The following is an 11,337-nucleotide window of genomic DNA, read 5'->3' as shown; positions in this document are numbered from 1 at the left end:
TTTCCCCAGTGAGTAGCTGTATTTTGAATGAAATTCTACAGTATTGTTTGAGAAACCATCATTAGGAAGATAATTAATGAAAAGGCTTGTTGTTTGGCCTGAGTGTGGTATCTGTATGTCTGTCCCTCTCTTTCTTTTACAAGGGCATTTCTTGCTTGTCTTACTAATCTGAGCATTCTTTATGCAAGTAAGAAGACGAATACTTTTTGAAGAGTGGGAAAGAACAGTTAAACTTGAAAAGCACTGGTTAAAAGTGTTGGGCTTTGATGCTGCTGAGAAACAGGCCAGCTCTGTTTAGGTACTCAAATACAGATTCAGTTCTTAATTTTTAGAATCCAAAAGCCCAGGAGGAGAATTCTTTTGCTTAAGCACTTGAACCAAAATAGGCAATGAAAATACAGATGCTTTAGAAGCATAGTTCTGGTAAGTCACATTAGCTGCCAGAAACGCCTCCCCCAGCTGTGCTGTGATTTGTGTTTCTCTGAAACCTGGCACAGAAGACTGTGGTTCAAAAGTTAATGACAGACATACTTTGCCCCACCTGATGCTGCTCCCCATGCGTGCACAGAGCAGCAACTGCAGCTCAGCAGAGAGAACATGCTGAAACCTTGTGTAATGTGCAACTTGATTGTATATCTGAGTCCAGAGATGAGGTAGAATTTTTTCTAGCAATGCTTCTTATTTTTATCATTTACTGTAGATGCAACAATTTATTTTCCATAATAAACCAACCCAACTTGCTCAGCTGGGGCTCCTTTGTGCTGCCTCTCAGCCCATGGAATAGGAAATGTGGAACTGCACCACCTGAGCAATACCTCAGGAAGCGAAAACATGCTTACAGCCAATATCTTCTTAATATATCAAATATTACCCTTTTACAATCTGGCGAGCTTTGCTTCATGACTCAGGAAGAAAAATTACTGGGGATCATGGCTCCTTTCTGAATAGGAGAGGCTGGAATTGTTTGAACCATTAATCCTTGTCAGCCACAGGTCATCCGCATTCCCCTGAACACATTCCCCTTTGCACACAGAGTTCTTGTCTGTGTAGTTTTCAAGAATTTAACAGATTAGCCTGGGTTTTGTGGATGTCCTAGAAGTTTAGGTGCTACCATGTAGGCTGCCATATGTTGATAAATCTCAGACATCTAGCAGTCTAGCTGGAAGTGGTGTGCGCAGATCTTGTACAGCAAACACTGAGAGGAGCTGGATTCCCTCCCTCTGCATGTTCTACATGGTTGACTTGTGCATGGAAATGTTGTGAACTGCTGGACTGGTTCATTGCACATGGACAGGAGTACCTGCACTGTTTTTCTCTATGCTTTTTTATTTCCCTAAACCCTACTATTTTGTTCAGGACAGCCTGGATGAATTTGAATTAATAAGGCAAATGTGTTTGTTCATTTGTAATATATGCGTGGTCTCAGGTCTTTGGAGGCTACACATCTGAGTATGTAGGGCTGTGACTTTACAAACAAACTGTAAATTCCAAGCACCTTTTGGATGTCAGTGCAGCTCTTCTAGGTTTACAATTTAGCAGCAGAGATTAGCATGGGAACTGCTCTGTAGGATGTTTTTTTAATTTCCTCTCTTTTGCTCTCCTGAGTATTAATGTTAACTAGGAAAGCCAAGGAGGCCCAACTTGTATGGAGTGTGTTGAAATCAAGCCTTTTTGTGCTTAATGTATATTGGAGAAATTGTTCAAGAACAATTTATCCATAGATTGTCACTGCAGTGCTTTCAAGGACAGTTTCATCTCAGGTTATTGGCAGCTTTTAAGTGCCAGTTGTACAAAGGCATATTTAACTTGTGCACTCAGTTTGCTTGATAGTCAGATTTTGCATTCATGAAGAGTTACAATTTGCTTGTTGTTTGGAATAGTTCCTTTCCTTTTATGTAAATTCTTCATCTTCTCTTAGACTCCCATAACTCTATTACATGCTTAACAAGAATTTGATCATAGGGTAAGACGCCTGTATGTGAAATAGAAATTGAGTATAGGTTGGGGCAGCTGGATTCCATTGTCTTTTAAATTACAAATTACATGGAAACCAAAAAGTGTTCAGTATATATATTCTGGCAGAAGAAGGCTGTGGAACTGCATCTTTCTAGACAGATCCTCTCAGAATTCTGCACAAGGTAAAACCTGTACATAAATATGAATCCTGATAATATGAAGTTGCTTCCTGTGAAACCTAAATGGTTCCATGAGGTTATATAGGTTATTATCTGCAAACCCAGAGGCACACATAAAGTTCAGCATTTTGTATATTGATATATAGAGTAAAGATCTTCATTTTCATCCTGTAATACCAGGGAGATGGTGGCTTTGTGTAGGGGTTAAATCTTTATAATGTCATGAAGAAATGACTGTTCTCCAATCTGAAAATTCACTGTGCAGCTAAATGCTTCTCTTTGCATAGAAACTTTTCATAATTAATAATCTGTTTGATGGAGTATTAATGCCAGACTGGATTGGCATCTGCACTTTGGACATGATGTACCTGATTGTACTAACAAGTTATAACAACATCTATCAACTACTGTAATTATCATATTGCCACTGTTTTCTACAGATGTAAAGATACATAATTCAAGCTGACAAGCCTAAAGATTTTATTGGAATGACCTATGATACCCTAACTTCTCATTAATATACAGCCAAATGCACAATATCAATTAAGTATAAGATACAACCTCAGGGCTCCTTAACATTAGTAGCAGTTAAAATTAATAATGCAACAGAAGTTCTTACTATTTTATTTTCCTACCATGTTAAAATGAAGAACTTTGCAGCATAAAAGCTTTCTTAAAAATGTGTGGTTTTAAATAGTCAGTTCTTTTTTGTGTTTTCGATTTATACATTAGTATGGAATAGGAGTAAATAGCATTTAAAATGAAGCCATTGTTTATTCACAAATCAAATAAGCTACCGACAGCTGCCCTAGTGGCTTCCTCATTCACTTAAATTAATGCCTAAGGCCTTGGGGTGAATAGTCTTCTGGGGAGAATGTGGGCATTTATTTTCGATTTCCATTCAGTGTTGGGTCTTTTAATGCCAAATCCTATTTAATGTGCACATGTTATGTTGAACTGTGTGCAAATTTATTCTATGGACCACTTGACAGAATTCATACTATTAAAGTCACATACAATTTGTACTCGAAAAATAAGGTCTTTACTTTTGAACAAGCAGCACACAATTCTGTCTTTATTTTAGTCTAATATCTGCACTGCAAATAAGTCCTACACAATAGTGGGTACTTCTTAACTAAGCTTGAGGTTTGATATTTTGGATCTCTTCCAAGCCCTGTCCATTTAACCAGGATTTTCCTGTGCTCTCAGGTGTTGAGACAGTGCTGTGATGGATGCTGTTCAAGAACTGGAAGGGGAGGGTAGTTTTGCTAGATTCAAGCATCCTACTCTCCCCCCCCCCGCCTTTGAAAACTGTAAGGGGTGAGTGTCAGGCAGATGGAGTTAGGCTTTTCTCAGTGATGACCAGTGATAGGACAAGGGGTAAAGGGTGCAAATTGGAGCATAGGAGGTTCAAGGTGAATATCCGAAAATTTTTTTTTTACTGTAAGAGTGACAGAGCACTGGAACAGGCTGCCCAGGGAGGTTGTGGAGTCTCCTTCACTGGAGACATTCAAAACCCACCTGGATGCATTCCTGTGTGATGTACTCTAGGTGACCTTGCTCTGGCAGGGGGAGTTGGACTAGATGATCTTTCGAGGTCCCTTCCAACCCCTAGGATTCTATGATTCTATGATTCTTCAGTTTACAGATTTCCCAGTTTACAGCACCACAAAAATTACATGACTTTTGAAAGCCTTGCAGAAGCCCTGCATAGTTCTTAATAGCATCCGTATTATGACAGGAGTGTTGTCAATTTTAGGGTTTTTTGTCATGTTAGAAAGCTGTAAGCAGTAGGTGAGAGGTGGAGGTTGTGTTGTTTCCTCATTTATGTTTTGGTTTGGGGTTTTGATTCATGTCAAACACCTCCACCCTAGTAGCTTCAACAGGACCATTCTGCACTTTTTTTAAAAATGCATTTGCTTTCTTTAGCCTGGAGAAAAGGAGACTGAGGGGTGACCTCATCAATGTTTACAAATATGTAAGGGGTGAGTGTCAGGCAGATGGAGTTAGGCTTTTCTCAGTGATGACCAGTGATAGGACAAGGGGTAAAGGGTGCAAATTGGAGCATAGGAGGTTCAAGGTGAATATCCGAAAATTTTTTTTTTACTGTAAGAGTGACAGAGCACTGGAACAGGCTGCCCAGGGAGGTTGTGGAGTCTCCTTCACTGGAGACATTCAAAACCCACCTGGATGCATTCCTGTGTGATGTACTCTAGGTGACCTTGCTCTGGCAGGGGGAGTTGGACTAGATGATCTTTCGAGGTCCCTTCCAACCCCTAGGATTCTATGATTCTATGATTCTTCAGTTTACAGATTTCCCAGTTTACAGCACCACAAAAATTACATGACTTTTGAAAGCCTTGCAGAAGCCCTGCATAGTTCTTAATAGCATCCGTATTATGACAGGAGTGTTGTCAATTTTAGGGTTTTTTGTCATGTTAGAAAGCTGTAAGCAGTAGGTGAGAGGTGGAGGTTGTGTTGTTTCCTCATTTATGTTTTGGTTTGGGGTTTTGATTCATGTCAAACACCTCCACCCTAGTAGCTTCAACAGGACCATTCTGCACTTTTTTTAAAAATGCATTTGCTTTAGGAGCACTTCACTTTTGCAAAGTTTTCTTTGTAGCCATGAGGGCTGGGAAACAGTGGACAAATGTGTCAAGCCACCATACGTGAAGGTGTGCATTTCACTTCCTCTCAGAGTACTCAGATCAAAGTGATATTTCAGACTTGACACATTTCCCCAGCTACCAGTAACTAGGATGAGCTTTGTTTGTTGAGCATCTCTAGAAAAAGCATTGCTTTTATTGAGAAGTATGACATGAGGTAACCTGGTACACCATTTTGCTCTCACTGTGCTTTTGATTTTTATAAAAGCTTATACTCTGAAAGAATTAATGGTTGCAATTCCTTTCTTGCCAAAGAGAGCTTCCAACTTAGGCTGTAGTAGGAGATTTGTCTGTACTTGCTGGAATATCAGTTAACCTTGTTTGCCTTTTTTATTATTGTTGTTGTGCCAGAGAAATTGTAAAAAGTGGGAATTGTACAGTAAAGTTCTGTACTTTTAAGAAAGGGGAGGAAAGTGTTATGCTTGAAAAACTTCCTACATCTGTTTCATTAATCATATTTGCATACTCAACATGCTACAGGTAAAAAATCAGCTGGTAATCTTTTTAGATACTTTTAAGCAGTACTTCTGCATATTACATGAGTACTTTTCTTAATGACTCACATTGAGTCCTGTTCATTGCCTTCAGTTTCTGTGTAAATTCAGCATATATTTATACATACCGGGTGCTGCTTTCATCGCCTCTCCTATCTTACTCGAACCCAAAAAACTTAGTTCTTCAAAGTTTATCTTTGTACATGCATTCATGACCTGCCTTTTCTATTCTTGACAGTTACAGAACTCTGGAGCATGGGATGCAGAAAGACTCTAACAGAATACAATATCTAGCAATGTTGTGCCCCCAGCTTAGGGTGTCTACCACTGGAATCACATCTTTGGTCTTTCATCGTTGAGCTGTGAGCTGCTGTCTGCATTTAGCTTTGCAGTGGCCTTTATATCAAATGGTTCTGAGGGAAAACACAATCTTCTGGTGGTTAAAGCTGTTTCTTCTCTCTTTCTCTGGAGCAGAAAAGTGTCCTTTAAGTGTGCCAGCTAGAAATACCTCCCATCTTAGATTAAACTGAAGTATTAAACAGTCTTTTATGGAACAGCAAGCAAGTAAATAGAAAATATTCTTTATCCTTAAGATCTATGGAATTATTTCCAAAGATATTTCCCCTGAAAAGTTGTGGATGCCCCATCCCTGGATGTGTTCGAGGCCAGGTTGGATGGAGCTTTGAGAAACTTGCTCTAGTCAGAGGTGTCCCTGCCCATGCAGGGGGTTGGTGGTCTTTAAGGTCCCTTTCACCAAACCATTCCATGATTCTAGGATTCTTCTTGACTTTTATGAAAAATGACTTAAATTCCAAGGCTGCAGTCAAACAAAGTATCTACATGCCTAGTTACTGCTTTAGCCCCTATGTTTTCATCCTCTTGGGAGCCTAAATGCTTTCAGTCTGGACATTAGAGTACATCTCAAATAAGAATAATCTTTTTGTATAATGCAAAGATGTTTTCAGGACACAAAAAGACCAGCTTCTGTTAGAGCTGGTTTCAGTGTCAGATCTGTAGTACATCTGGCTGGTACAGTCCTTTTGTGCCACTCCACCCCTCAGTATGCCTAATTAAGCTTAGACGAGATGATATTTCGATGTCACTTCCAACTTGGGCTGTTCTATTATCCCATATAAATTCCAAAAGCAATTTACCTATACTTGCCTGTTCCTTGGAACTGCATTACTTGTTCTCTGGGCTATGGAAGGAGAGAATCTAGCTCTTTTTGGCCCTTGGCCTTCAGCTCCTTAACAGGGTTGCCACTGTGCACTGTGTGGGGGATGCACTACTTCTCACACACTTCTTTGCATGGGGACTTTTCATGATACAGATCTTTATCAGTTCATTATAGTACGCTGAAATTTGCAGTCTTGGAATGGACTGGACTACAAAAGGAATAAGAGAAATTTGCATTAGCTCTTATCCCAACTATCCTCATTTGCATGCACTAAAGATAAATTATGTCTTTTCTGTTGCCTGGGATATTGATTTTCTTTTTAAATTCATCTTTCAGGGTACATACCTATTTTCTCTTCATTGCTCTTTTATGCACCTGTTTAAACACTACACCAAGAACCCCTAGGCTTGATACACAGAAAACAAATCCTTTGTGAATTTTTAATTAACCTGTCTATATGATTTGAACCCAATAAACAAAATTTCTAGCATATATTTTCATTAACTGGCCTTTTGTATTCTTACAGATCTAAGTAAAACCTTTCTGGGAGAAGACTCAATTAGCATTTCGATCTCTGTTTCACTTGAGCAGTTCAGCCATGTTTTTAAGAAAGTAACCTTTTGTCTGCAGATAAACACGGGATTAAAATCCAACCCAATATATCAGCTAAATTAAAACTGGACAGATTACCCATACCCATCAGACCTTACCTATGGAGCATGTTTTTTCCTTGCAGCCTAATGACTTAAACTCAAAAGTGGCTGTGTGTGGCACTTCATTCTAGAAGTACCACAAGGAAGTGGGTTTGTGAGTCCTTAGGTGAATGAGAGAAAGTCCAGACTAGGATACCACACCAAAGGAAGACAGGAGTGTATGTTGACCTTCCGTAAATAGGAGTAGTCCCTTCCAGTATATATGCATTTTCTGTTTGTCCCTTTTCTGAGGACACTGACATAAAATAAAGAAGTTTATTAGCAGGTGAAAGGCCATAGGCATTGTTCTTGGAAACACCTTTTTCTCAGGTAAAAATTAGACTTGTATATATCCATTCAGTAATAGGTAGAAATGAAAAGTATGTATTTCTAGAAACACAAGCTATATATGCTGCTCTTTAAATAGGGCTCTCCAAAACAGTTATATTCTTCCAAGCGAGTGTAACACCTCATTTGCTCAAGTGTAAATGTTTTTTTTATCATGGCAATCACTGTCATTCATTTCACTGTTCCCATGTACAGATGTAAACAGATCAATTAATTTTATTTTTAATTGTCTTATGTTTTCTCTGTTGTGTTATAATTTAAAAACAATAATTAAGTAAAGATGTTGTGCTCTGTTATTCTAACAGGCTGAACGGGCTGAGGGAAACAGCCTCAATTCCCAAGTTTCGTATTTGAACAAAATAGTGATAAATATGGTGGCAATAGAACAAACACCAGTTGTTTTTCCTACAAAAAAAATGAATCCATCAGAATTCCTTGACCACAGTTAGCCTTTGGATCTACAAATATACCTCCCACATCTGCTTCAGATGTAGGCAAAATGCAGTTGACTAATTCTGCAGGCAGTTTATAAACATATTTTGATAGGTGTGTCCTTCTAAATATTGCATCAGGCTATGTGTCACATAGCCTGAGCTAACATAGCTCAAAGCAAACTAGCACATGCAGAATTCACATATACGTTTGCAGAAGTACAGTGTATTTGTTTGTACCTTGTCTGCTGCTCTCTGTCTTTTAATCTTTACCATAATGGTAAAGATGTTTACACTAGCAGTCAAAAACTCTTGACCAATGTTGTTCATAATCAAAGCATTTTTTAGCCTTTCCAGGACTACTGAGGTTGATTATTTGTTTTAGAGGCTTTTAAATGCAGTGTGAAGTGCATGTATGCACAGATGAATAGAGGTTGAAGTGTTTTTCAAACTCTACATCACTAAAATTCCTACTGTTGTCCTTTGCTGCTATTTCACCCCTCGCTTGGCTGAAGTGTAGTTACCATGATGAGAATGTATAACAGCAGTACTTTGACGTGGCCTTTTTTGGCCCAGGAGAGGCTATTGTTGTACTAATAGCCATATAGAACTGTCTGGGACTTTCAAACTCTGGCTGGTGTTAAGCTGCTTTGCTTTTATGAGTGTCCCTTTCTGGCAGGGAGGACATCCATGTGAGCATCCCTATGGAGTTACTGGTCCTTGTGGCTGTCAGTATCCAACGTGCAGCTGTAAAACCTGCAGCCGCTCTGCTATGTAAACAGGGTTGCATAGTGATTTCAGAACACTTCAGTTTATAACCTTCCTTTTGAAAACCAACTCCCTTAATGATATTTAAACACAGATTCCAGATGTGACAGTTAAATATACTCATCCCATGGGAAATTAGCAGTGTATTTTTTCTTTTATTCATTACTGAGTGCCCTCTGCTGTTTTCCATGCTCTCCCATTGTCTCTCAGCCTCTCTGTGTACTCCATATTATAGCAGAGACTGCTGTGTTTTGATACTTATATTCTCCTGAGGTAATGGAAGAACAGCATTATCAGCTTCCTTAGTGCAGCAGCTGAACAATGTAAAGTCTCACTGCACTTAATCCTAGTTACAAAATGTTACTATATAGGAGTATGTTGAGTTTAATGTTCCACTGTGTACCTGGTGTGTCTATAAGTGGGTGTCTCCATATATTTATGCACAAAAAGAACATGATCTGTTAAACCTGCTTTTGATAAAAATGTTCAATTTCTGACCAAAGTTTTGTTTTGTTTTGTTTTTCTTTTCATTCCAAGTCAAGGATGGCTTAACTGAACAGTCTTTAAAATAAGTGTGTAACCATAAGTTTTGGTCATGGATGGAAATACCTTATGTCTGTGCTACTAAGTGGTTTGCCTTGGTTTTCATAGTAGGTTTGTTTGAGAGACTATGGTAGACAGTTCCACATCATGCCAAGCAGAATATTGAAAAGCATGCTAAGGGAGTTTTTAAATAATCTTACCATAGAAGAATGCAATGACAAATAAGTATCTGATTAACTAACTATGAATTGTTGTAGAATCCAAAGGCACTGAAATAGCTTTCCCAGATGCTGATGAGCTTTGTACTATTGAGGCCATATTCCACCTATCAGAAACTCAGTTTCTCTGTGACTCTAATTGATTTTTGGCATTGCCTGTTCCCTAGGCACGGGAGCTGATAAAAACGACCTACCTCATGTCATCAGACCTTTTGGTAGGACATTGCCATCTACAAATGCTGCATTTTGGCTTCACAAACTTTGCCTATAGATACCTTTACCGCAGCACTTTCCTTCCTTGAGTCCTCTCACTACAATGCACAGATGAGAGGAGGTCATCTTCTTGGAGGTCTAGTCCATTAAAACAGATTTCATCTGGTTTTAGAAGCTGTCTTGGATTACATGCCATTGAGATTACTTGTCTGCAATGTAGTGCAAAGCTCAATCCCATCAATCTCTGTTTTCTTTAGTGTCCTTTCATCTTTTTAAATCTATACTTCAGGGAACCACAGCTTAATAATGAAAAACATCACTTTGCTTCTCAACTTAATGTAGACAATGACCTGGCCTTCTATTAACATTTGTAATGTACTTAAGGCTCAATTTAGACAAATTTATGTTACCTGCTTAGTAAATTGAGATCCTATAACAGAAGAATTAATAATACATAGTTGTTATTGACATATGCCTTTCAGCTTTCAAAGAGAACATGTTAAAATAATACCTAATTAAAACCAGTATGCATGAGGACATAATAAATCTATATATGGCTAAATGCCTAGTGGTCTGGTTTAAAAATTTCTGAATGTGTTGTGTCTTAAAGATATTTTCTAAACCATACATTGGGTGCTGTTTTTTAACCCATTTAGAATTATAACTATTACAGCAAAGTAGACTCAAAGTACTCTTTGTCATGTGGCATAATGTTGTGTATTGGTTTATGGTTTATGGATTGTTGTTTTACCACTGGCAAGTGAAGTGTTCAGTCTTTTCAAGTTTATTTTCTGGAAAACTTTAATGACCATTAAAAAAAAAAAAAAAGACTTGGATAAAAGCTCATTTCAGCTGTCCACATTTGAACAAAATTAACCTTGGCTTCCTCTTTAAGTGTTACTGGGAAGTCTGACATACTGGGAGCGTGGCTTTGACTGATGAATCAGTAACTGGATGAAAATATAAGCTTCAAATTTACTTGGAACATCATTCAAGCCTGGCTGGGTATTCTTCTCTAAAATGCATGAAAAAGATGTCTTAATAATATGTTAGTTACCTTAACAGCTTTATTAGGATTTGGATTTTAGGACCCACACAAGAATAGTTATTTTTAATGCTGCTTGGGGCAATCCCTAGGACCCCTTATTTGCAATGTCAACTAAGGCCTTAGAGCATATTAAAATTTTGCATGGAAGGATGGTGGTATGCTTAAGAAATTACCAGGGAACCCAGTAATTCTACTCTAGGTATCTCTTTAAATCCCTTGTGAATACACAAATTTCATGTGTAGTTTGAGCAAGTAACAAATACTTTCTCTTTGCATATATTACATAGCTGTAAACTGGTGCTACAGTGTGCCCCTCTGAGATACTGGAAGGATATATTATAAGTTCATTAATAGTTTCTGGTAGTAGGAAGAATCATATAATGAAAAAAAAATTACTCAAACATGTAATATAAACATCTATGTTTAGATCTGTTGATTTGAACTATGATTAGTCTCGTTCAAATACAAAAACGAGATTTTAAAAAATCCAGAATGAAATGTCATCTTCAACTCACTGGATTTAAGCAGTCTTTTGAGTCAAGAGATGATTAAGTTTTACTTTTTCACAAAATAATCCTACAGGAAGATTCAAAAATTCCATGCC

At 38.1% G+C, this 11,337-nt stretch overlaps 1 protein-coding gene across 1 annotated transcript in view; it reads left to right on the top strand.

Annotated features, from left to right (window-relative positions):
- Positions 1–11,337, top strand: part of GFRA1 (GDNF family receptor alpha 1) — a 137,025-nt gene that overhangs the window by 50,250 nt on the left and 75,438 nt on the right. The window lies entirely within an intron of this gene.

Source organism: Chaetura pelagica, unplaced genomic scaffold (genome assembly GCF_000747805.2).
Source record: "Chaetura pelagica isolate M959 unplaced genomic scaffold, ChaPel_1.0 scaffold248, whole genome shotgun sequence".
Lineage (NCBI taxonomy): Eukaryota > Metazoa > Chordata > Aves > Apodiformes > Apodidae > Chaetura > Chaetura pelagica.
This window is presented reverse-complemented; position numbering and strand designations above follow the sequence as displayed.